This window comes from Lycium barbarum, chromosome 6 (assembly GCF_019175385.1).
Source record: "Lycium barbarum isolate Lr01 chromosome 6, ASM1917538v2, whole genome shotgun sequence".
NCBI classification, from domain to species: Eukaryota; Viridiplantae; Streptophyta; class Magnoliopsida; order Solanales; family Solanaceae; genus Lycium; species Lycium barbarum.
In genome coordinates, this window is record NC_083342.1 from 129,734,550 (window position 1) to 129,751,527 (window position 16,978).

General features: G+C 32.0%; 1 long non-coding RNA gene across 1 annotated transcript; it reads right to left on the reverse strand.

Moving 5' to 3' along the window:
* Nucleotides 1–98: 98 nt before the first annotated feature.
* On the reverse strand, nt 99–2,945 carry LOC132598923 (uncharacterized). Its single transcript, XR_009566728.1, has 3 exons — nt 2,701–2,945; nt 1,784–1,836; nt 99–881 (listed from the first exon to the last, which is right to left on the reverse strand). It is a non-coding gene; the product is annotated as an uncharacterized LOC132598923 (long non-coding RNA).
* Between the last annotated feature and the right edge of the window lie 14,033 nt (nt 2,946–16,978).

Here is a 16,978-nt window from a genome sequence, read left to right on the forward strand (position 1 = left end):
TATGTGTCTACTAATATATGAGTATCACTTGATTTAACAAATTTAAGAGATTAACACAATGAATTCGGATCAAAATACGATATTGAGAGAGATTTGTATATATTTTCTTGTACAAAATGTCTTGATATGAGGAAGTCAACCCCTCAAAAGTAGAGCAATGAGCCCTATTTATAATATTGTCCCATGGGCTTCATACTGTCACGACCTAATCTCGTAGGCCGTGACTAGTGCCCGAACTGGACACTCGTGTACACACCTGTTATCTATAATCAATTCACAACCAAACATAATATGGAACCTATAAAAATGAAACGTTGTCTCGGGACTGTCACATATACATATCAAGGCAACCTGTCTCCTGAGGAGTCACAACCATCAAAAGATAACATAGTACACAAGCCGACAAGGTTGTCATAACGTATGGGAACGTCCCAACTATACATACGCAAGCCGACAAGGCTGCCACTACATATAACATCCCAAAATATGTATATACGCAAGCCGACAAGGCTGCCACTACGAATGGGAACGTCCCAACTATACATACGCAAGCCGACAAGGCTGCCACTACATATAACATCCCAAAATATGTATATACGCAAGCCGACAAGGCTGCCACTACGAATGGGAACGTCCCAAAATATAAGTCATATAGGCACAACTGAACAACATATATATACAACCCACACATATGTCTACAGACCTCTAAGAGTATCAACAGTGACATATGACGGGACAGGGTTCCCGCCGTACTCCTGGATAAACATATATGTACATCAAAAGGATCTGTACCAAAAGTCTAGGTTCCGGGACAATGGAGCACTCCAAGACAGCTGAATAGAAGTCCTAAGCTAGCGGATCACCAAAGCGAGTATCTGCACCTGGGGGCATGAAACGCAGCCCCCCGAAGAAAGGGGGATCAGTACGAGATATGTACTGAGTATATAAAGCATGAAATACAATAAGAAGGATCATAACTGAAGTAGAGGGTCCAGGAGATAAGTATAATAATCAAGAAATCACTGTACCTGTGCCTTACGGAACAAAATCATGCATATCATTATCATATACCGTACCCGGCCCATTATGGGACTCGGTGCTATAATCATATCATCATATACATATACCGTACCCAGCCCTCTAGTAAGGGACTCGGTGAATAAAGTTGTGTACACGTATACCGTACCCGTCCCTCATGGGACTCGGTGCCATAATCATATCATCGTATCATCACATCATCATATAACGTACTCGGCCCTCTAGTGAGGGACTCGGTGAATAGTGTAGTGAAACTGTGCATGATAACATACCCGGCCCGCGACTCGGTGAAAGATATAATGACAGTATGCACGAGCAGAGTAGTGAGTAACCATATGCAACTAAATCACATCTGAGACTCAATAGATAAGTAGACTAACAAACACTCGAATATCAAGGCAATAGTCATATTAAGTACTCTTTGAATGTCAATATGAACTATATCAAATAGAGCCTCAGGAATCATATGTCATGTATCAAGATAATGCGAAACAACTATTGGAAGTCAAGAACATTAACCATTATAGAGTCCTTAAGAATAGGAGCTTTTACATACCAACTACTATCCAACGTATAGAGGACTCGAGGGGCAATAGCTCAATTACCTTAGGAGTTCTAACATCAAGAAGTGAATAAGGATCATGAATCACACTCGGAACTTATGAATAGAATTACCCCAAAGCTCATATCATACGTAACTTATATCTAAGACATGCCAAAAGAAAGAAGGGACAGCTTTACATACCTTTAGCGCTTATCCGTAACACAATACGTATACGCTGCCCAAAGTGTCTCAACCTATATTAAGACGTCAAGAACCATGATTAAGCTACGAGAAAGTTCAAAACGTATTCCAACGTTAGTAGCACATTTCTAGAAAATTAGATGACGTTTCCTTTATATTTAACCAACTACACAATAACCAGGTCAACATCAATAACCACACGTTCAAGTACTATGTTGAGACTAATCAAGATAAGATCCGAGAACACTCCGAATAGTCCACATGACATCCCAATCAGCCCACATATTAAAACATTCGATAGAAATCTACATATGATTACAACATATTCATTTTATTCTTAATAACCTATAGCCATAATACTTCATCAAAACGATTCCATAACAACCCAACCATTATAGCAATACAATGTATAAATCTCAACTATACTTAATCTGCCCATTCAACGAAGTTAACAATACGCCCAAAACAGCCCCTAATTAACAACATAGAGATGTCCGATAATCTTACGAACATCTACGAATACACCAAGCAAACCATATACGCTTCTTATCCGTTATTTCATACACTCCTTTTATCTCAATTCGTGAATCATACCAGCAAACACATGACAACAACATCGATTATTCGTATATGACAACAACATCACTTATTCAACAAATTCTTTAAAACAGCCCACAAAATAAATACAACTTCAACTTTAACCATTTAATTCCTTCATTCCTAACACATAATCCATGTCAACAACAACCACAATACTAATTAAAATTACTTCACCATTTCCAAATAAAACAGTCCCCTACACGGCCTAAACACATCTCAACATTAACATACATAATTTCTTATGTCCAATTCACATTTACCAAATTATAACAAGTCCAAACCAACTCTAAAACATGTAGAGAAGGATTAGATCTTACCTTAATAACTTGACTCCTTAATTTGCTGAAATTGGTGAATTAAAATGGCAAGTATTCTTGTTGCTCCAAAGGATTAAATTCACGTTACTATGGCCTTCAATTGAGTGGAACACCTTAGAAAATTAGTGTTTGATATCAACTTTGTGAGCTTGCTCTAGCTCAGCCATGGCCGTGAGTTTCATGGCTTGGACTCTCTCTCTCTCTCTCTCTCTCTCTCTCTCTCTCTAGTTGAGAGCTCCTCTCTCTAAATCGGATTTACGAATGATGAAATGAATCCACTTGGTCATCAAATGGATCTTTATATGCTGCCTATGAAGTGGACACATGTCCCACTATGGTATGGACCAATCAGATTTGGCCATGCTATAGTGGGGTCCATTTTGCACCACTCACCCTTAATTAATCTTAATTAATTATTAATCTCCACTTAATAATCTAATCATGGTTAATTAATCCCTAATCTCCACTAATATTTCCATACTAAATAAAATTCATAAGCAACGTCCAACGGCCACGATCAAACGGACTAACGGCTACGATCAAACGGACTAACGGCCACGATCAAACGGAGGAACGGCCATGATCAACTTGGCTATGGGAAAATCAGACCAAACAATGTTCTTCCCTTTCCTCGGTTCAAGCACTCCTCCGATCCAGAAAGTAAATCTCCATACCCGTGTTGATCTCTTTCTTCCCTCGGTCACCAGTCTCACCGGTCTAACATATATTCGATTTTTACCGTATACAATGATTTAATTTGAATCCTGACCTCTTATGATTTTTATTTCACTTTATTAACTACTACCTTTGTTACCTTTGTTTCAATTTATGTGTTACACTCAAAGAAGAAAACAAATTATCGTGATTTATTCATATGTCCTTTAAATATTTTAAATTGTTAATTATTGTAACTTATAATATTTTTCATTTAGTTTCTAAATATATAAATTATTTATAAAAAATCTTAAAGATTGTATGTCCGAATTCACGGTTAAAATAAAAAAAATTGACTCTTAAAATTCGAATTGCATTACATAAATTGGGACAGAGAGAGTATTAAGCTACACTTATTAGATATAGGGGGATTTACGATTTGAAGCTTATGATTGCTATAGTGATTTTCAAGTTGATATATATAACTGTAATTGGATTTACATAATCAAATATTTATAGATATTTAGTGAAATTTGTAATATATACGGACTCTGGACAAAAATTATTGGTTCTCGTAAATCCATAGTCAACAATTTGGGTCCGCCTATGTGTTGGGTGTATTTCATACTCCCTCCGAATTAAAAAGAGTGTCCACTTGGTTTTGTTTTTTTTTTTTTTGGTTAAAAGAGTGTCCACTTATCAAATCAAGAAAGAATTAATCTTATTTTTTCAGATTTGCCCCTATTAAGTGTTATGTGATAAAATCTGAACACCTATTTTATTAAAGGTAATTTAGTCAAATTACCTATTTTTGTTTAGGGTGTAAAAATGACTAAGTGGACACTTTTTTTGTCCGGACGGAGTATAGGATAGGAAAATGTTTATAGTGTAATAAGCTGCATTTCTGCGACATAGTGACCCCAAAAAATTCGTCTCAGGTGTTTACGGTCTTAAATGGAGTTCATTATTGCATGACTAATAGTGTTGGTTCGTTCTTGGATCAGAGCAGTTAAGAGAGCATCACAATAAGTTTGTGATATGTTCAGCAAATGGTAGGTCTCTGTATAACGTAAGCCACGTGTAAGGATATCCGTCAATACTTTGAATAGATATACAATTGGTTTTAACTTGCGTAGTTGTAGTTTGACAAATTACAACTGAATTTATGAAAGCGTTTGTTTGTGCAATTTTTTCTATAAACGTGAAGTTACGACTTTTGAAGACGGCGTTGTCAGAGTAGAGGTCAAACTACGTTATCTCTTCATTTTCAAACTACACCCTTTTGATATATATAACGGACAAATAAAAATGAATGGAGGAAGTATTTTTCAATCTTTGGTTTTGACGAAATTAATTAAGCCACTTGAAGTCCATTTGCTTGTACATGAATGAATTGCTTCAAATGGCTGAAGAAGGAAAACTTGGGGTCTTTTTATATCTCTTAATTCAGTTAGGATTAGATTTTTACGTAACTTCATTGCCACCTTTTTGGAGTAAAGGAAGTGGAAAACGTCTAAAATATACTGATGTAGGACTAGAGAATAAATTAGCAACAAGGAGTAATAAAAATCACACGCATATGAACTTTAGCAAGGTACAATCTAAATTTAGTTTTTTGGTGGAATACGTGGCACTTTAAATTTTAGAGTCCGGAGCCAAAATGGCATATTTTTACAGCAATTAGACCAAAATAGGCTGTCTTTTTTTTTTTATACCCAAATGGGTATTTCGTTGATCATTCAACGAAATACCCCAGTTACTGTTCATAGCAGCAACTCTTTTTTTTTTTTTTTTTTTTTGCTATTTCGTGGATTGTTCCACGAAATAGCTTTTTTTGCATTTCGTGGAACAATCCACGAAATAGCTTTTTTTTTTTTTTTTTTTTTAATTTCGTGAAAAAAATGATTTTTTTTTTACATATCATGACACAATCCACGAAATAGATGTTTTTTTATTTTATTTCGTGAATAAAAAAAGAAATAGGAAATTATAATTTTTTTTTTGTTTTTGCATTTCGTGTATTAAAAAACGAAATAGGATAAATTTTTTTCTAATTTCGTTCGTATAAAAAGGAAATTGGAAAAAATATTTCGTGTATTAATGAAGGAAATTAATTTGTTTTTTTATTTTTTTTGCATTTCGTAATCTAATGAACGAAATAGGTTTTTTTTTTTTTTTTGTATTTAGTGAATAAAAAAACGAAATAGGAAATTATATACATATATATATATATATATTTTGCATTTCGTGTATTAAAAAACGAAATAGGAAAATAAAAAATAGGAATATATATATATATATATATATTTCATTCATGTACCAATGAAATAGGATGAGTATATATATATTTTTGTGTTTCATTTATAAAAACATTTATATATTCACGAAATAAAAAAAAATCTTATTTCGTTTTTTAATAAACGAAAAAAAAAAATAGTTGTAAAGTCAAGACATAACTTTATTTTAAATATAAATATAATTCTAAAAAATATAGGGAGAAAAACTAGTTGTAAAGTCGTCAAACTTTAGATGGTCATAACTTTGCGCTCGGACGTCCGATTTACGCGATTTTTTTTTTGATTTTGGGTATTTTTCCGAGATCTATGCACACAAACAGCCGGAAGGCGGTTTGGCCGAGCCGATTTTTAAAAAAACGCCTTTTATCACATTCAATTTTAATTTTTTCCCAAATTGGCATAAAATTTTCAGTTTTATTTACTTATAAGATGATGATACGCAATAGATTTCAACGTAAAAATCCAGGGATAATGTATCTGTCAATGTCAATTTCACTTCTGCGGTTTCAATTTTTGAAAATAAAGCTGACTAATTTTCTCGATATATAAAGTTGACTAAAATAACCTTACAGTTAAACACTAAGTTTTTTGAAAAATATATTTTAAAAAAATTAAAAAATGGCTTTTAATCAATTTGGAATATATATATATATATATAAGATCAATTTCAAAAATATATAAAAAAACTGTTTTTTTTTTATATTTCGTGGATTGTTCCACGAAATGCAAAATAAAAAATAAAAAAAAACAATTTTAAATTAAAAAATAAAACAGTTTCGTTAATATAAATAAAACTGTTTTTTTTTTTTTTTTTTTTTTGCATTTCGTGGAACAATCCACGAAATATGTTTTTTTTTTTATTTTTTTTATTTTGCATTTCGTGGAACAATCCACGAAATATTTCATTGGTACATGAATGAAATATATATATATATATATATATATATATATATATATATATATATATATATATATATATATATATATATATATATATATATTCCTATTTCATTTTTATATAAACGAAATGAAAATAAAATTATTTTCCTATTTCGTTTTTTAATACACGAAATGCAAAATATATATATATATATATGTATATAATTTCCTATTTCGTTTTTTTATTCACTAAATACAAAAAAAAAACCTATTTCGTTCATTAGATTACGAAATGCAAAAAAAATAAAAAAACAAATCAATTTCCTTCATTAATACACGAAATATTTTTTCCAATTTCCTTTTTATACGAACGAAATTAGAAAAAAATTTATCCTATTTCGTTTTTTAATACACGAAATGCAAAAACAAAAAAAAAATTATAATTTCCTATTTCTTTTTTTATTCACGAAATAAAATAAAAAAACATCTATTTCGTGGATTGTGTCATGATATGTAAAAAAAAAATCATTTTTTTCACGAAATTAAAAAAAAAAAAAAAAAAAAAAGCTATTTCGTGGATTGTTCCACGAAATGCAAAAAAAAATTAAAAAAAAAAGCTATTTCGTGGAACAATCCACGAAATAGCAAAAAAAAAAAAAAAAAAAAAAAAAAAAGAGTTGCTGCTATGAACAGTAACTGGGGTATTTCGTTGATCATTCAACGAAATACCCATTTGGGTATAAAAAAAAAAGACAGCCTATTTTGGTCTAATTGCTGTAAAAATATGCCATTTTGGCTCCGGACTCTTAAATTTTACAACAATTTGTCATTGAGTACCTTAACTGAAATTTGTACCTACTAGATTTTTTTTTTTTGGTTTCCCACGGTCCGGTACTCACATTAGAGTCCGACTATATCCGGATTCGAGTCGTGTAGGGCCCCATTCGGGAGAAACGATTCCTACTAAGATTTTTTTCACACCTAGAACTCGAATCCGAGACCTCTGACCTATTAGATGTTATACTTATTAATGTGTTAATTATCTTTTCGCGACCAGATGAAGCAAATGTTACCCTCTCTACATTATATCCTCCGTTTTAATTTATGTTCATTAATTTTATTTTTAATATGTTTTTAAAAAATAATTAATTTTGATATTTAATACTCTAACATGTTATGTTTAAGGCTACAAGTCTACAAGATACTCAAAAGGTATTTTAGTAGATTAGATGCATTTTTTTAAAATTACAAATTCAAAATCCTTCTTATATATATATATATATAATTGCAGGATAAAGGCTCGGTGACGTGGCGCTCTAAAAAACTAGAAATCATATTTATCTATTTTTTCCTTTTTTTGAATTATTTCCGTATTATTTTGCTTTCTCTTAAAAAGCCTAAAAGTTTCGGCAGAAAACGTAAACGTGCGCCTCATAGAATAAGCGCCTGTTCGGCAACATAAACGTACACTTCATAGAAGAAGCGCCTGTTCGGCAACATGATCAAAACAAGAAACTTATTGAAGATTCCAAAAATATCTTCCAAAAGAAAAAACCTGAACCCACAATTCGCGTTTACTAACTTTATACATAGCAGAAACCCAAAAGTATTCGCCTTGTTTCTTAATCACTAGACGCAGACTTTCTCTAAGGCCATCTCAATGCAACCGGTACATACATTATGCTATTGCATTTACTACATTTACATAAGCCTGTCAACCGGTTCCGGTTTACCGGTTTGAAAGCCCAAACCGGAACCGGTCCAGTTCAAACAGCCCAAAACCCCCTTTTTTTTTTCTTCGTATAGTATATATATATTATAGTATTTATTAGTATATTGTAGGTATATTTACATATGTTACATAAGTTTATAAGTAAAGTTTAAATATTTACTGACTAACATGCTAACAGCAAGTCAGCAATATAGCATATACGTGTATATACTTGAAAAATAACTAAAATATATTAAGAATATACTTATAATATATAGTATACATATAAGTATAGTATACATATAATATATATTTAAGTTATACTTATATGTATACTATATATTATAAGTATATTCCAAATATATTTTATGTATACTATATATTCTTAATATATATTATATGTATACTTAATATATATTATATGTATACTATACTTATATGTATACTATAAGTATAACTTAAACATATATATATTTAAGTTATACTTATATGTATATAAGTATACTATATATTATAAGTATATTTCAAATATATTTTATGTATACTTAATATATATTTCTCTTTTTAAAAGACCAATTGCCTTTGTATTATTAGAAGCATTATCTAAAGCAATACAAAGTGTTTTTCTATAAATATTAAAAAATCTCATTATAGTAGACATTGAATCCGCAAAAAAATTTCCATCGCGACGACCTTTTCCTTCATCATATAAAAAAGCTATAATTCTTTTTTGCATAACTCAATTGTCATCAACCCAATGACATGTAATAGCAAAAAAATCTAACTTGTTAAGACTAAGACCCAAATCAGCGGTAAGAGAAACATTACAATTTAAAGAATTAAATACATGGCGCAAATAAAATCTATATTTTTTAAACAAATCTATAACATCAGCTCTACAAGTACTTCTAAGAATGCCCTCAAATAACGGATTATAACAACGTTGAATGTAAGTAACAAACCCCAAACCCGAGGGAAAGGAAAATGGTAAACAATCATAAGCTACCATTTTAGCTATTTCTACACGCTCTTTTTTCTTGTCATACTTAAAATTTCTACCAGTTCGTGGATCTATCGTCATTTGAATACCCCCTACATTTGAACCCGTTTGCTCTCCCCAAACTTTCATATGTTTAAGTCTTATATGATTATTTAGTGTACCCGTTCCACCATCCTTACTAGTTCCTTACTTAAAAGCAAATACTTGTCCACATATGGTATATTTAGCTGTTTGGCTTTCCTTATCTTTAGTCATAAATTTCCAAATTTTAGCGGTTGGCTTACGTATGTGATTGTAGGCGGTTTGTCTTGTGTATGTGATTGTGCAGGACATGTATCTCCTATGGGATTTCCGGGGGGTTGTGTTTCATCATCATCATCAATTTCATTAAAAGTGTCGGTAAAATGTTCTTGCATTGCCTCATGACGTAAAAGTGAATTATTTCCACCAACATCAATACCTAAATTAGGTGTTTCTTCCACAAATGTTTCCTCATTAAGCCCACCCCTAACAATACCACTATTACTACCGGCACCACGTCTAAATCTCTTTGCCATTATTAAATAGAATTAATTTAAATCACAATCAAATAAATCACAAGAAAATAAATTGCAACAAATTAAATTGCTAGAATTAAATTGCGAAAAATAAAGATAGAGTTGGAACGAAAGTATCAAATTGCCGGATTAATTTCCAACAAAGTGAAGGCGGCTAGAATTGCAAATCCACCAAAGCTACTTCGGATTGTTGCAAAACCACCAACTCCACCAACAATATTATAATTGTAAAATTAATAATTGAAACTAGAATAAGACTATAATATTTATTTGAGAGAAATTTAAAGTGGCTAATTATTGCAAAGTAACTATAATTGAGAGATTGAGATTTGAGAGAAAGAGAAGAGTGAATTGGTGTGGATTAAAATGAAAATGAAGAAGTGTTTATATAGGGTTGGAGAATGGGTTAAAGTGTTAAAAAAAAAGTTTGGGGGGTTGGGGGGAATTAATTTATGGCCGTTTGGCAATGACCATTTTTGCAAATGGACCGTTGCCAACGGTCCAATAACGTCCATAAGGCCAGCACCGCAACGACTATATTTTTTTTTTTTTTTTTAATTTCATCGGTTTAACCAGTCCGGTTCCGGTTTCAAAAAAATCGGAACCGGATCGGTAAGAAATAAACGGTTAACCGGTCCGGTTACCGGTTTGAACCGGTTAAACCGGACCGGTTGACACGTTTACTTTTACATTATTTTATTACGGATAAGTGAATTCATATGCCATGTAATTTGACACGTCATTGTTAACACCGAATGGCTGCTTGTACTATCACAAGGTTTCTAACAAGGAAATGCTCCACAAGGAGATCGGTTATAAAGTTGGACTTACCTAGTTTTATATAATTTTGTGCACAATTAAATTAATCCGCATAAAAATGAAATGGAAGGAGTATCAAAATTGACTGCTACACTACACGCATTTATAAGAAACAGCCCTTCTCAGAATTTAACAACATTAAAACCTGAAAGAAAACAAAGATACGAGTGGGCAATGTCATCAATAGGTAACCATCAACTACAAATTTCAGAGCGGCATTAATTTCTGGATGGTTCTAATTCTGACTTCCACCAGCTAATCGATTGAGTCGTCAAGAATCCAAATGAATCAATGTACCCATCCATAATGCTTGATTTAATAGGGCGTTGATTGGGTCAGTATATGGAGTTACCTTTTACTCAATCAGTCTCAATTTATATGATACACTTTTCTTTTTAGTCTGTCCAAAAAAACAAAAAACAAAAAAGATACATTTCTATATTTAAAAGTTAGTTAACTTGAAACTTTCTTTTTACCAGTTATTTAACTTGAAACTTTCTTTTTACCCTTAATGAAATGCTTTACAGCCACACAAATATATATGACTTGTCTTAGACCACAAGTTTTAAAAATCTTTATTTCTTTCTTAAAGTTCGTGCTGAGTCAAATTATATCACATAAATTGAGACGGAGGGAATATTACATTTCTAGACTTCTCACTAGCCATGCACTTGCTAACGTAGGTACTCCCTCCGGATTAAAAAAAAGTCCACTTAGGTATTTACACACTCCTTAAGAAAATATTAATTCCTAGATAAAAATAGGTAATTTGACTAAACTATTGCTAATTAAATATGTATTGAGACTTAATCACATAACACTTAATAGAAGCAAATCTAGAAAAATAAGGTTAATTTTATTTTTTTAATTTGATAAGTGGACACTCTTTTTAACTCAAGAAAAGAAAAAACTAAGGAACACTCTTTTTGACCCAGGAACACTCTTTTTGACCCAAGAAAAAAAAAACTAAGTGTGCACTCTTTTTGATCACGAGGGAGTAACAATTTTGAGCCATTAATATGTAGTAATGGATTTAAGTTACTAGCAAGTTAATTATCTATTGATGTGTATCATCATTAGAATTGAAAAAAAAAAAAGAAAAAAAGGCAGCCAGGTGCACTAAGCTCCTGCCATGTGCAAGGTTCGGGGATCTCATCACAATTTTGAAATTATATGTTCATTTTTTTTTTTGTACTTTTAGTAAATTTTCATATGTATATATACTCCGAATAAAAAAAGATTGGGATCAATTGAATCCATTGATTATATGTTACATTTTCCACTGCTGCTAATTTTATTAGACAATTGATACAAAATTTAATGACTGACGACAAAAGAAGATTAGTGATTTCAATGGCTCAGACTTGAAATTTTGAAAGAAAGAAAGGTACTACTTAATTAAAAATCCAGCGGGGACATTAGACATGCCCATTCCCTCGTGGATGAACCCAATTCTAGAAAAAGGAAAGTAAAAAACAAGAAGCCGGACTTCTTCGAAGCTCAATTCTAGAAGAAGAAGAAGAAAAAAAAAAAAAAAGGAAAAAATCAGATAGACTTGAGATTTGAAATTCCTTGTACCATATGACTCTTTGAGCTTAGGTGCGCTGAGTTCACATGAACCCATGCTCCAATCAGGAGCAGACTCACGTATAGTGCTTCGAGTGCTCGAGCACCTATTAACCCGGACTCAAACTATATATTTATATAGAAATTTCTTAAAATTTGAATATATTGGCTGAATAGCACCAACTATACAAAAACTGTGGTACGTGCTTTAGTTTAGAGTCTGAGTTTAAGGTGCTTAGTTGGCAAAACGCATAGGTTGGATTCCTGTTAACACAGTTTTTTAAGAACTCCTGTCTTCTTTTCTTTCTTTTGACTTTTCCAGTTTTCCTTCATTTTCTTCTCCCTTCTCTTCTTCTTTTTATTTTATTTTTTACTTTCTTTGTTTGCTTTTTCATTTAGTTTTTAACTATTTTATCCTGTATTGTTTTTGTGTTCGAAAAATTTTGCACTTATATTTTATGATTGGTAGCAACTTCACGTTAAAGGAACGTCAGCACCCACGACCTTAAAATCCTGAATCCGCCACTGGCTCCTACCTATAGATACGCCCTGATTTTCTTATAAATGACCTAAATATATAAATATTTATTATACCATTAGTGCATAGAACTTGAATTCATAAAATAATTTGTTAACCATGTTAAACTTGGACGAGTTAGAGTAGGCGATCATGTATTTACTATCAAGCAAATATATGTGTAACCCAAATTTATAAGTTGAATTAGCTTGCACTAGCTGCATCAGTCACCTAAATCAATCCATCAAAGACTCTTGTCAAAAATAAAATAAAAGACAAACAAGTTTTTAAAGGTTGGAAACTATCAATTTGATGTGTAATTCATCAATTTTAGTAATTCAATCATACAACGTAACCTTGAGTTTACGAACAAAAAAAAAGGTTTTGAGTTGAACTAGTTGAGTCATAATTCATTTGTAAGTCCATCTTGATTCATATGAACTTTGATTGAGTCAATCCATTCTAACATGTTCAAATTTGATCCAACATACTTATTTAACATCTCCACCACCTTATACTTTTTAGGCCGTAGTGGCGAGTCTAGAGAAATAGTGGAGGTTAGATTGGTTTTAGCCCTTTTGGTGAAAATATATTTACATCTCGTAGTAAATCAAATGGTAAGCTCGACGGTAAATGCATACTAAATTTGATTTGTTCATCAGTATAGCTGTTATATATCAAAGTTTTACTTTCTGATCAATAATGAATTGTAATTATGTTGTTACCTCCACTGATATAGAGCCTGTTTGGATGGGCTTGTGCCTATAAGCTGTTTGCAGCTTATAAGCTAAAAAAAAATAAGTTGGGGTAGTCTAACTTATTTTTTTTGGCTTATAAGTTGTTTTCAGCTTATAAGCTGCTTTAGATAAGCTAAGTCAAATGGGCCCAATTATTTTTTTGAGCTTATTTTAAGCACAAAATGACTTTAAGCTGGCCAGCCAAACACTTAAAAAAACTGAAAACAGCTTATAAACAACTTATAAGCGACTTATAAGCCTGGGTTCATATAATACTCACTAGCCATAATAAATTGGACTAACCCAATGTGATGCACCACTATCCCATCTTGGACTACTGATACAGGTAAAATTTACAAAAAATAGCAATTTTGTCTTTAAAATTGACAAAAATAACTATTATGGATTTTTAAATTTTATACATGAAATTATAGACATTATCACGGTCATGAAGTTTCACATGGGGAGTTTAAAACTTCATAATAATAACTATTTCTTGAAGATGGGATTAAAAAGTGGTCAATGGGTGCTATTTTTATGGGCCCTTTTGTGAAACAGTAATGGGCCCAATTGGTGACAGTGTGTAATGGGCTGAGCTAAACCCTATCCTCCTTTTTCTGGGTCATCGCACAAAGGTCGCTATTTTGGGGTAGATTAATTTTTATCCTTTCAGCACCCTTCACGCCGCATAATCTTAGATTTCGCTCGGCATAACTTAGATTATATCATAGAAGTTATGCCGGACACGATAAAACTTTCAAACTCCACAAATTCAGGTCTTATGCCGAGCGAACTTAATTCCTACATAATTTATGTCGAGCGAAGCAAAAGTTCAGTTTATGAAGACAAAATTATAGAACTTATGCCGAGTGAAGCAGGCCTAAATATTTTATTAAAATGAGTAGCAGAGGTAAGAATTAAAGGCCACAGTTATGAGGGATAAAAATTAAAGACCAGTGCGTTTGGAGGAAAATCCTTGCAAAAACTTCCCTTTTTTTCTTTTTTAGTTTCGTTGTTCTAAATTCTAATCAAAACAAGTAAGGGATTTGTCATTTTTGTATTCCTTGAGGCTTCAACTAGTACTGAAATAGAATACTGTCCGGCTTTGCCTTCGTACCACAACCTGGTTCTAGTAAAGTACATCGTAACTTTTTTTACTTAGTTTTTTCAAAACAGTGCAATAAATGAGAACAATGATTTAAGATAGGGCCATCTTATATAGTATATCTAAAGCTCAAGCATGCATCCATCTTCAGCTCTACCAACAGCATATAAATTCTACATACAGTATATATATCCCAAAGCTTCTGATCATTTCGATTCACTCCTCAGCCTTAAAAAATGAGAACCAAATCCAAGAATAAGCAGAACAAGGTGGTCCTATTTATTAATGCACCCTTTAAATTTTTTGTCGTAGCCGTCAAGGAATTCTATACGAACAACATGCTTGATAGTGCTAGCAGCATTGTCAGCTTTACAATTCCTCATCAATTCCCTCAGCTGCCCAGGAAATTGATCAGCACCAGTGCCCTGCCCAGCGGTGAAGATTATTCGAGGCGTTGCATTTGACCTGCAGTTAATTATTTCATGCAAGAATTTTGAGGTTGATCTTCCAAATAATACTTTGCTAGGAAGAAAAGCCTTGTGGTCTGTCCAAGATTTAGAATTGTCAAGAGCAAGACTTTGTCCTGATGAGTAGATTAACGAATAAGTTCTTTTTCCTATGTTCATTTCATTTTTTTTTGTTATGACGGCCAACATGATGATTTGCAAAGTATATGACAAACATATATATATATATATAATAGTGATAATATATAACATCCGATATTGACTTAGCGATGTTTTGTGAATCTTAAGTTGATAACAGATTTTAAGTTTTAATTTCTTGTAAGGATTTTAATTTGTTGTGCTATATATCATCAGGCGTAGAAATTATGTATACGGAAGAGTCAAGACAACAGGTTGTATTTGTATCACAGGCATGAGTATGTTGATGTGATCACCAGAATAATGTCGTTGTTGCAACACTACAAAGTAGTTAAAGCAGTCGCTCAGTGAATTTGTTTTCTGTTATTTTTCTTTGTGTTTAATTTTCTAATTCACAATATATTAGTTAAAACAGGTCAATTGAATATGTCTGGAAGCTTTTGTTTTCAGTTTATACAAATCGGCAAATACACTAGGTGTTCTGATTCCGAAAGAAAATAAAAAGTTACGGTATCCTTGCTAGGACTTATGAGTATAAATAATGTTAGAAAATATAGTTTGAAGACTATGAGTTTGTTAAGATAGTTTGCTATGTCAAACTGGGAATTCAAGTACTCTCCCATATCTGTGGTGAAAGAGTCTTTTGTTGGCCTTAAAAGTCCTTGTCACTTTGCGTACCTTCGTAAAGTGCATACTCCTAAGTGTGTGTGAGTAATATTATATAATATGTGTGAAAGACTTAGACATGGGTGTGGATTGGGTCGGATTCTAAATTAGATATTTTATTTTTATTTCTGTAACAAAAAATTACTTTATTTAATTTAAAATTAAAATCCAAATGAACAGATGTGTATGTTCGTGAAATAACGTGTCTTTTCTAAAAGGGTACGATGATTGCCTATATAAACAAGAATTCTCAACGAAATAGTATAGAAAAATCTGCAAGTATATTTTGGTTTTGTTATATCCTGAAGAGAATCGTTTGTATTTTCCCAAAATCTGAATACGAGCGATAACTCTTTAAGGATAGTCGAATGCCTCAAAGCCGTTCTTTATTTTATTTTCTGTTAATTTTTCTTTAATGAGTTAGTTGGTGACAAGAAGGAAATCATTGTGTTACGCAATTACTGGCACTGCAAAAAGGCTTAAAATTGACCTTGGAATATACGTGTATGTTGCTTCATTTAAATAATAATAATAATAATAATAATAATAATAATAATATCGCTTAAGACCTTTGTATATTACTATAGAAAAATATTTATTAGGATTTAGGAGATGTTGCTTTCATGATTTCATCCATTCTTAAGAAATGGTACGAAGAAATGTTTATTTGCACAAAATTTAAAAAAAAAAAAAAAAAAAAAACCCTGTGTGAGCAAGGACTAGACATATGAAAGAAGAAGAAAAAAAAAAAAGGGGGGGGGGGGGGTGGGGGGGAATTGTTGACATTACTGCTAATTTCACAACTATTTCGCCATTGATGAACAAGGAAGAAGAGAAAAGAGCAAATGATCATTTTCCCACAAGTTCTGGTTTTGAATTTGATACAAACAAGAAGGGTAAAGTTGATCCTGGGGACCAGTGAAGCTCATACGTGGAAGCATCTAAAGGAAACAAGTGAAGATTATTCTAGAACAACACATGTGCACATCATGTGCCATTCTTTTATTTTTGCATCTATTTTCATTTGTCAGATTGTAAATAATGATTATTTCCCATGGTCAGTATTTAGCTAGACAAATAGAATAGGGACAACTGTGAATAGTTTGTTAGGAATTCTCTTTAGCTAGACAAATAAAATAGGGACAGCTGTGAATAGTTTGTTAGG